Source organism: Lonchura striata, chromosome W, assembly GCF_050655825.1.
Source record: "Lonchura striata isolate lonStrDom1 chromosome W, ASM5065582v1, whole genome shotgun sequence".
Classification (NCBI taxonomy): domain Eukaryota; kingdom Metazoa; phylum Chordata; class Aves; order Passeriformes; family Estrildidae; genus Lonchura; species Lonchura striata.
Window position 1 is genome coordinate 11,106,063 of NC_140743.1, and position 8,244 is coordinate 11,114,306.

General features: G+C 44.6%; 1 long non-coding RNA gene across 1 annotated transcript in view; it reads left to right on the forward strand.

Annotated features, from left to right (window-relative positions):
- The window catches only part of LOC146763045 (uncharacterized), a 107,309-nt gene extending 99,299 nt beyond the window's left edge, over positions 1-8,010 (forward strand). Inside the window, exons 2-3 of the long non-coding RNA XR_014952633.1 lie at positions 5,537-6,452; positions 6,514-8,010. This is a non-coding gene — a long non-coding RNA (uncharacterized LOC146763045). The remainder of the gene's footprint in view (positions 1-5,536; positions 6,453-6,513) is intronic.
- The last annotated feature ends 234 nt before the right edge of the window (positions 8,011-8,244 follow it).

The following is an 8,244-nucleotide window of genomic DNA, read 5'->3' on the forward strand; positions in this document are numbered from 1 at the left end:
AAAAAGGGAAAAGAAAAGGGCCTGGGACAAGAGGAAAAAAAAAGAAAGAAAAATACTGAGATCCTTTACAAATATTGCCTTCTTCATTCCCGCTTGTTCCCCCACTGTTCGTGACTGCACCAATCACCCCAGCTCCCGGCCCGGCCCCGGCCCCGGCACTTGTGGCTGCACCACTTGATCCAGCCCCTGTGCCGGCTCCGGCCCCGCCAGTGAATTTGGCTGCCCCAGTCCCAGCTGCCTGTGAAAAACTGCATTGACTTGTTTTTTCATCAAAATTATAAAATTAGGATAAAAGGAGGGGGGGGGGGGGGTCGGGGCATGGAATTTGCAGGCTTGGGCAAGGCTGGTAACCGCAAACAAAGATTGTGAAAGATCTTGCAGGACTGGCTGGAACTGATAACCGCAGCAGAAGGAGACCCATCACCCCCACTTGTGCTGGATAAAAAGGGACTGAAGAGAAGAAAGGTTGTCAGCTTTTAGCGGAACACTGATTCCCCAGCTGCACCCAGTGCTGTTTGCTTGCTATTGCTTGCTGTAATTAATAAAATTATTAATTGATCTTAAAAGGCTGAATCAAATTATTCGCCTCAATTTATAACAAATTGGGTGCCGTGACTCGGATAGGAACACCCGGAGGAGAGGAGGTCTCCTAAGGAGGCGCCCCACTGCCTTTGCTTTAACAGTGGCCTTATGGGGACACTCCTCCCCGGACTCTGACCGACAAACCTAAAATCCGATAGCAAGTAAGATAAGTGGAAAATAATTTGTTCACTGTGATATACTCGCTTACCTTGGTTTGCATAAGAATGTACTAGTGTGTCTTTGAAATGCTTATTTGCTTACAAGGTGATAAGGAGGTTGAGATTAGAGCCCTGGGTGTGTGTATCTGGTCTGCTCGCTGTATCTCAAAAGAAGAGACTTGGAAGCTATCACAACGACCAGACTCAGACTACATCTGGAGAGTCACGCCTGCAAGGAGAAGGGGGGGGATAAAAGGAAGGTTGGGACAGAACATTTTTGCGCGCCGTTGGTGGAGCAAGAGACTCCCCGGCCGCCCAGCGCTGTGCTTTGCCTGCCTTACTCGCTTGCTATTTTCAATAAAATTGCTTTATTGGATTAAGACACTTCAAATTGTCGTGTCACAATTTATAACAATTTGGTGCCGTGACTCGGATGGAGAAGTAGATCAGTCGCTACGGGATGATCGGGAGGCGCCCCGCCCTTATGGCGGCCCGGCTGCCCCAGGCTTTCTGATCACTCTCCACCGACGAACCTAAATTGAGTAACGGGCAAAGGAGAACCGGTTACCCCTGTAATCTTTGTGCACGAAGAACCAGCGAAGACGCAGGACGCGTGAGTATAGGCCGGTTTCCCGCTCGGTTTGGGGTGGTTTTCCCGGAGTGCTGTGTGTGAGAGGTCTCGTAGAGACCAAGTGAGTGCGGACTCTGTATTAGTGCGTTTTCCATTCCCCGCGAGGGGCTGGGCCACGAACCAGGGGAGCACGTGTGTGAGAAATTGAGTGCACTCCGGAAGATGGGACAGAGGAAAAGCAAGCCCTCTGCTCCCATGGGAGAGGGGACCCATGCTAAGCTTCCCCAGATTCCCAAGCCCCTTGGGTTTGATGATAATTAATTGGGATGCTTTCCCATCTAGAAAAGGGAAAGACAAAGTTAAAATGATACATTATTGTATGGAAGTGTGCGGGAAGGGCCTAACCCTAATTCCCATGCAAGGAATATAGAACAAAGAGAGAATCGGGAGCAGAGTTATATTTCTAGGGAAGGAAAAGGAAGAGGTCGTGAAATTGTCTGCTTCTACTGTGGAAAGAAGGGACATATGAAGAGGGGATGCAGACAACGGATAGTGGATGAGAAGGCCTTTAAGGAAGATTAGGGGTGTGAGGCCCCAGGCCAGCAGAGAAGCAGCAAGGTCCCTTCACTGCCAGCCCCAGAGGTGGCAGTGGGGTTGGAAATGTCAACCTGATGGAGCTTATGGTGTAAACCACCCTTGTTTGGACAGCTGCACTCTTGCATTACTCTCCAGTGCCAAAATTTCTGCTTCCACCCACACTGCAGTGTAGCTGCTCAGCCTTTTCAAGATTTTGGGACATGCTGTGGAGCCTGTATGGGGTGAGATGCTGGCAGTGCTTTTACTTGCTTTTTATAATGGACCACATTATCTTGCCCTCCTTAAGAAGCCTTTTGCTTCTGCAGCTTCAATTCTTAAATGCAAAAGTATTAATGTATTGTTATTGTCATTTAATTGTACAGTTGTCACATAACTTACTGTTCAAACATGGTCCTACCTCCACCCTTTCAGGACATTTCCCACACTGCTGCTGCTACTGTCTGGGGGAACAGAAATTGAGAAACTGCAATTCGGACTGCAGAAAGAGGATGGACACATGCCAGTCGAGTAAAAGGACAAGTTAACAACACTGTGTGGCAACTAACCAGTCCTCCCGGGAACCTGAAATTGAAGTTACAGAGAAACTAATGGACTCTTATCAGATTGAATACACATCAGACTTATATTACTTAGATAGTGGACTAATTAGTAATTCAAGTGTTAAAGTGTAAAAATCAAAATTGTAATTGCTATCCTTTTGTATGCTATATCTGTAAGGTGTGTGGGGAACGGTGGTGGTCACATTGCAACAGAGGGTATCCTCCACGAGGAACTTGCAATTCCTGTTGGAACGTACAAAGAGAGATTACAGCTTGGATACTGACCTGTAAAGTGACTAGAGGGGAAATCCGATTGGAATCTAAAGAGTGGTGGGAAATTTTCTCAAAGGGCATTCACCTAGACTATTACTGCTACCATACAAACGAGCCGAGCCCATTTGTGGCAGAGATCATAGAAGGCCTTTGTAGGAAAGACCTAAAAGGGGTCAGTTGTACCGCACCAGAGGTAAAAGATCAGAATTGGCGTTCTTATTGCGTGCGGCAAGGCACCAGAGGGCATAAATCCCCTCCTGAAGAATACTCTTGCTGCCGAGAAGATGGTACACCCTGTGGCTCGAAGCACCCAAGTCGACGGGCGAGGCAGAGGAGTAAACAGCTGTGGAGGAAGGAGCCCTCAGGATGGAATACGCAAGCAATATTTGCGGAACTACCCCGGGACTGGGAGTAACAAAGGCAGAAATAGTTTTTGGGCTCAAGGGTATTTTGGTGATAACCAGCTAATAGAGGGAAAGAAGTCACAAGAGTATAATTGTTGCAGTGTGAGAAACCAGACCCCACATGCCATTTGCTTACTGCTTGTGATTTTCCTTTGTATATCTTGTAATACTGCGGAAATAACAACTCATGAACCTTTCAAGTGGACTTTAGGAAGATGGGAGGATTCACGAGTTATAAGGAGCAATACTACAGCTGGAGCTCCCACTTTCCAGTTACCTGTGGCATCCTTAGGTACTCGTTGGGGTTCCCATTGGGTTTCATAGTTTTATATGTGTCCTGCTTCGAATCCTGGTAAAGGGTATTGCAATAGTCCTGGACAATATTACTGTGCGTATTGGGGTTGTGAAACAATAGCTGGTACATGGGACCCCCCCACTCCTGATCCATACATTAAGGTGGTCTGGAAGCCAGATGGTTGTATTCCTCCCGGCTACTGGACAGGTCATAAACCCCCAGAAAATATTTGCAGGAATATACAAATTACTGCATTAAGGCCAGAGGATAGTATATGGTTAATTGGAAAAACTTGGGGCGTTTGTTTATATTCGGCTGATTTTGGCAATTTTGGTAGCTTAATATTTATAAAGAAGGAAATTGTGCCCCCTGATCCTGAACCTGTAGGGCCAAACCCAGTGTTATTAGAAAAGGAGGTTGTTTTAGCCAACCAAACAAAAGAAAGGGATCAGACCCAGAATAAAATTCAGAATGAAAACACTTCAGGAGACAAACAGGAAAAAACCCAGGAGGGTAATATACTCTGGAAGGTTATGAAAGCGAGTTATGGTGTCCTAAATAGAACCAACCCAAAACTGACGGAAGACTGTTGGCTGTGCTATAATTTAAGACCCCCATTTTATGAAGCCATAGGGGTCACTGCAAAGCCCAGAAGAGTGAATGGAACTAATCCGAATCAGTGTTTGTGGAAAAAGGGTAAAGAGACAACACCGGGGCTTACCTTGGCTCAGGTAACAGGGAAAGGGAGATGCATAGGAAAAATCCCAACACAAAGAGAATACCTTTGTGGAGTAATAGAAACAGGTGGAAAGAAACCGGCTGACTGGCTATTGCCAGCAGCTAACACTAAGTGGGTATGTAACACTCTGGGTGTCACACTGTGCATCTCACTGAAACTGTTTAATCCAAGCCAAGACTACTGCATCCAGGTAACAATTATGCCCAGAATTACCTACCATACAAGTGACTACGTATATGAACAACAAACTGTGCCAGAACACCATCTAATGAAAAGGGAACCCCTCACTGCCTTAACTATTGCAACTCTCCTTACCATCGGGGGAATAGGAGCTGGAACTGGGGTGGCATCCCTAGTAAATCAACAAAAGGAATTTAAAGCATTAAGAATTTCAGTAGATGAAGATCTGAGTAAAATTGAGCAGGCCATCGATGGATTGGTAAAATCATTAAGGTCCTTATCTGAGGTGGTGTTGCAGAACAGAAGGGGTTTAGACTTGCTATTATTACAACAAGGGGGATTGTGTGTAGCCCTGAAGGAGGAATGCTGTGCATACGCTGATCATACTGGAGTTGTTACAGACACCATGGCAGAATTAAGGAGAAGATTAGAGCAGAGAAAGAGGGAAAGAGAGGCACAGCAAAGTTGGTATGAATCATGGTTCAATCAATCTCCTTGGTTAACTACCTTGTTATCCACCCTTCCAGGACCTCTGATACTGATAATATTGGGACTGACCTTTGGGCCATGCATCTTCAATAAGGCAATAAAAATAGTAAAGGGACGATTAGAGGCAGCACATTTAATGCTCATTAGGGCAAAATATGAACCCATACACGATGTAGATGAGACCCTAATACTAAGTCACCAAGAGTTACAAAGATTCAGTGAACAAAATAAAGATGAACAAGAAAATGGGGGAATTGAGATAAGTGGAAGATCATTTGTTCACTGTGATATGCTCGATTACCTTGGTTTGCATAAGAATGTACTGGTGTGTCTTTGAAATGCTTATTTGCTTACAAGGTGATAAGGAGGTTGAGATTAGAGTCCTGGGTATGTGTATCTGGTCTGCTTGCTGCATCTCAAAAGAAGAGACTTAGAAGCTATCACAACGACCAGACTCAGACTACATCTGGAGAGTCACGCCTGCAAGGAGAAGGGGGGGGATAAAAGGAAGGTTGGGACAGAACATTTTTGCGCGCCGTTGGTGGAGCAGGAGACTCCCCGGCCGCCCAGCGCTGTGCTTTGCCTGCCTTACTCGCTTGCTGTTTTAAATAAAATTGCTTTATTGAATTAAGACACTTCAAATTGCCGTGTCACAATTTATAACACAGGGGACCCCCTCCATAACTGTGCTGAGATAGTAGAATTACAGACCAAAATACGACCAGATTTAGAAGAAGAAGAACTCGAAGAAGGGAAAAAAATGGTTTGTGGACGGTTCTGCAAAAATTGTGGAAGGTAAAAGAAAGTCAGGATATGCAGTCATAGACGGGAAGATGGGAAGGGTAGTAGAATCCAGGCCCCTGAGTGCAGGGTGGTCAGCTCAGGCCTGTGGGCTGTATGTTGTATACAGGGCTCTACTGGGACTTGAAGGGAAAAAGGGAACAATTTTCACTGACTCCAAATATGCATTTGGGGTAGTACACACCTTTGGAAAATAGGGGGTCTGCTAAACACACGGGGAAAAGGGCTAATTGATGAAGAAATAATTAGACAAATCCTAAAAGCCATTAGGGGACCAGAAGCTATTGCTGTGGTCCATGTAAAGGGACATCAAACTGGGATACGATTCAGGAAACAATTTAGCCGACAAAGAGGTAAAGAGTGCTGCTTTGTTAAAACTGAGTTCCCCAGAACTTGGGAAAGGAAAAGCTCAATAATTCCCCCACCACCCCTCTGAAAAAGAGATAAAGGCTTATCAAGAGATCGGGGAACGGTTAGAAGAAGGTAAGTGGAAGCTATCAGACGGGCGGGAAATGTTATCAAAGGAATACACCAGGAAAATTTAAAAAAGATTACATCAACAAACACACTGGGGAGCCCGAACTCTGGCAGAACAATTCCTAAGATTCTTTGGCTGCAGAGGTATATACAAATTGGCTAAACAAGAGGTACAGGGGTGTATAATTTGCAGAAAAATAAATCGAGCAAACTCCCAAAGGTCAACAATGGGGAGTCGCCCAGCAGCTTAACGGCCTTTTGAAAGGGTCCAGGTAGATTTCACTGATCCACCCAAGGTCGGGAGATACAAATTCCTATTAGTCATAGTGGACAAACTAACCCACTGGGTAGAGGCTTTCCCAAGCTCTCGGGCTACAGCCCAAACAGTGTCAAGAATTTTATTGGAAGAAATTATACCACGATATGGGTTAGTATGCGGCATTGATTCAGACCAGGGAACACATTTCACATCAAAAATTATTAAGCAATTGGCAGATGCTTTAGGCATTCAGTGGGAATACCACACCCCGTGGCACCCCCAGAGCTCAGGACAAGTTGAGAGGATGAATCAAACACTAAAAGCCCAATTAGCCAAATTGATGTTAGAAACAAGAATGTCATGGACAAAATGCCTCCCGTTGGCCTTATTAAATATAAGGACTATGCCTCACTCTGAAACAGGACTTTCACCTTTTGAAATGTTATATGGGATGCCTTATACCCACGGTATGCCTGTAGGGCATCCGAGATTAGAGGATAGACAAATACAACCATACCTAATAGCATTAAATAAGAATCTTAAAAAATTGTGAAGGCAGGGGGTGATCATGCAGCACAGTCCTCTTAGCTTCTCAATACATAAAATGCAACCTGGGGACAAAGTGCTTGTAAAAGCATGGAGGGAATCCCCATTAACGCCTCATTGGGAAGGACCCTTCATTGTTCTTTTGACCACAGATACTGCTACATGAACTGCAGAAAAGGGGTGGACACACGCATCAAGGATAAAGAAAGTCCAACTCCAGGATCAGGTGCCAGAGTGGAAAATCACCTCCCGCCCTGGAGATATGAAGATAACCCTGCACCGGCAAAGTAACTGACTGAAAACATCTCAATCAAACTTTCAGTGCCAGAGTGTAACTATTATCCTTTTTGTGTGCTTCCCCTATGAATACTGTTAGACTGCTCCAACTAAGTGGGTTATGTGGGAGTGCTTTGAGCAGGAGTTAGACCTGACTATCCGTTTTCTGGTAATAACCACAAGGCTGAGATTGTTTCAAATTAAATTCAATAATCTGATGTTTTCCATATTAGAACGGATTAAGGGAAAAATTACTTGCAAAACTAAAATTATTATTGTTAAGTGTCATAGGTTGAACAACGAGCAGGCTCTGCTGAACTACACCAGGGAGGCATTTTTAAACAGGTATGCAGCTCAGCCTGAACATGAAACCACAGACGAAGATTCCTGCTGCCAAGAAGATGGTTTTCCCCGCCGATGGAAGCACCCCAGTGGGCGCTGGGAACGGCAGAGGGATCCTAGCAGTGGGAGTAATCCTGGTGAGCCTGAGCCTAGCCATGTGCCTCAAGGGGGAACTTGGGGATAAATACCCAGAGAAGTTATCCCTCACCTCATGGAACTGCAGCAGGGGTAAGCCTAATTAACCATATCTTGAGACCAACACTCAACAGGGGGTATATAAATTAAAGGGGAAATTAAAAAAAAAAAAACAAAAAAAACATACCATAAAAACAGACAGTCAGCTCATCAACTGCATCAAAAGAGCACAGGGAAATCTCTATTCCAGTTTATAATGAATGTAACTGTACTGGATGGGTCGTGGGGATACCAAACCCCCATCTATTTAAATCGCTTAATAAAGTTGCAAGTTGTAGTGGAGATTGTATCCAATCACACTTCAGGTACTCTTTTGAATTATTATCCCAGCAACACTCTCAAATGAGGGCTTTTGTATATCAAAATAGGATAGCCCTTGATTACTTACTAGCTAGAAAAGGAGATGTGTGTGGAAAATTCAACGAATCTCAGTGCTGTGTAAAAATAGATGATTATGGTAAAACCATTAGAAATCTAACCACAAAAATTAAACAAGTAGCCCATGTTCCAGTACAAAAGTG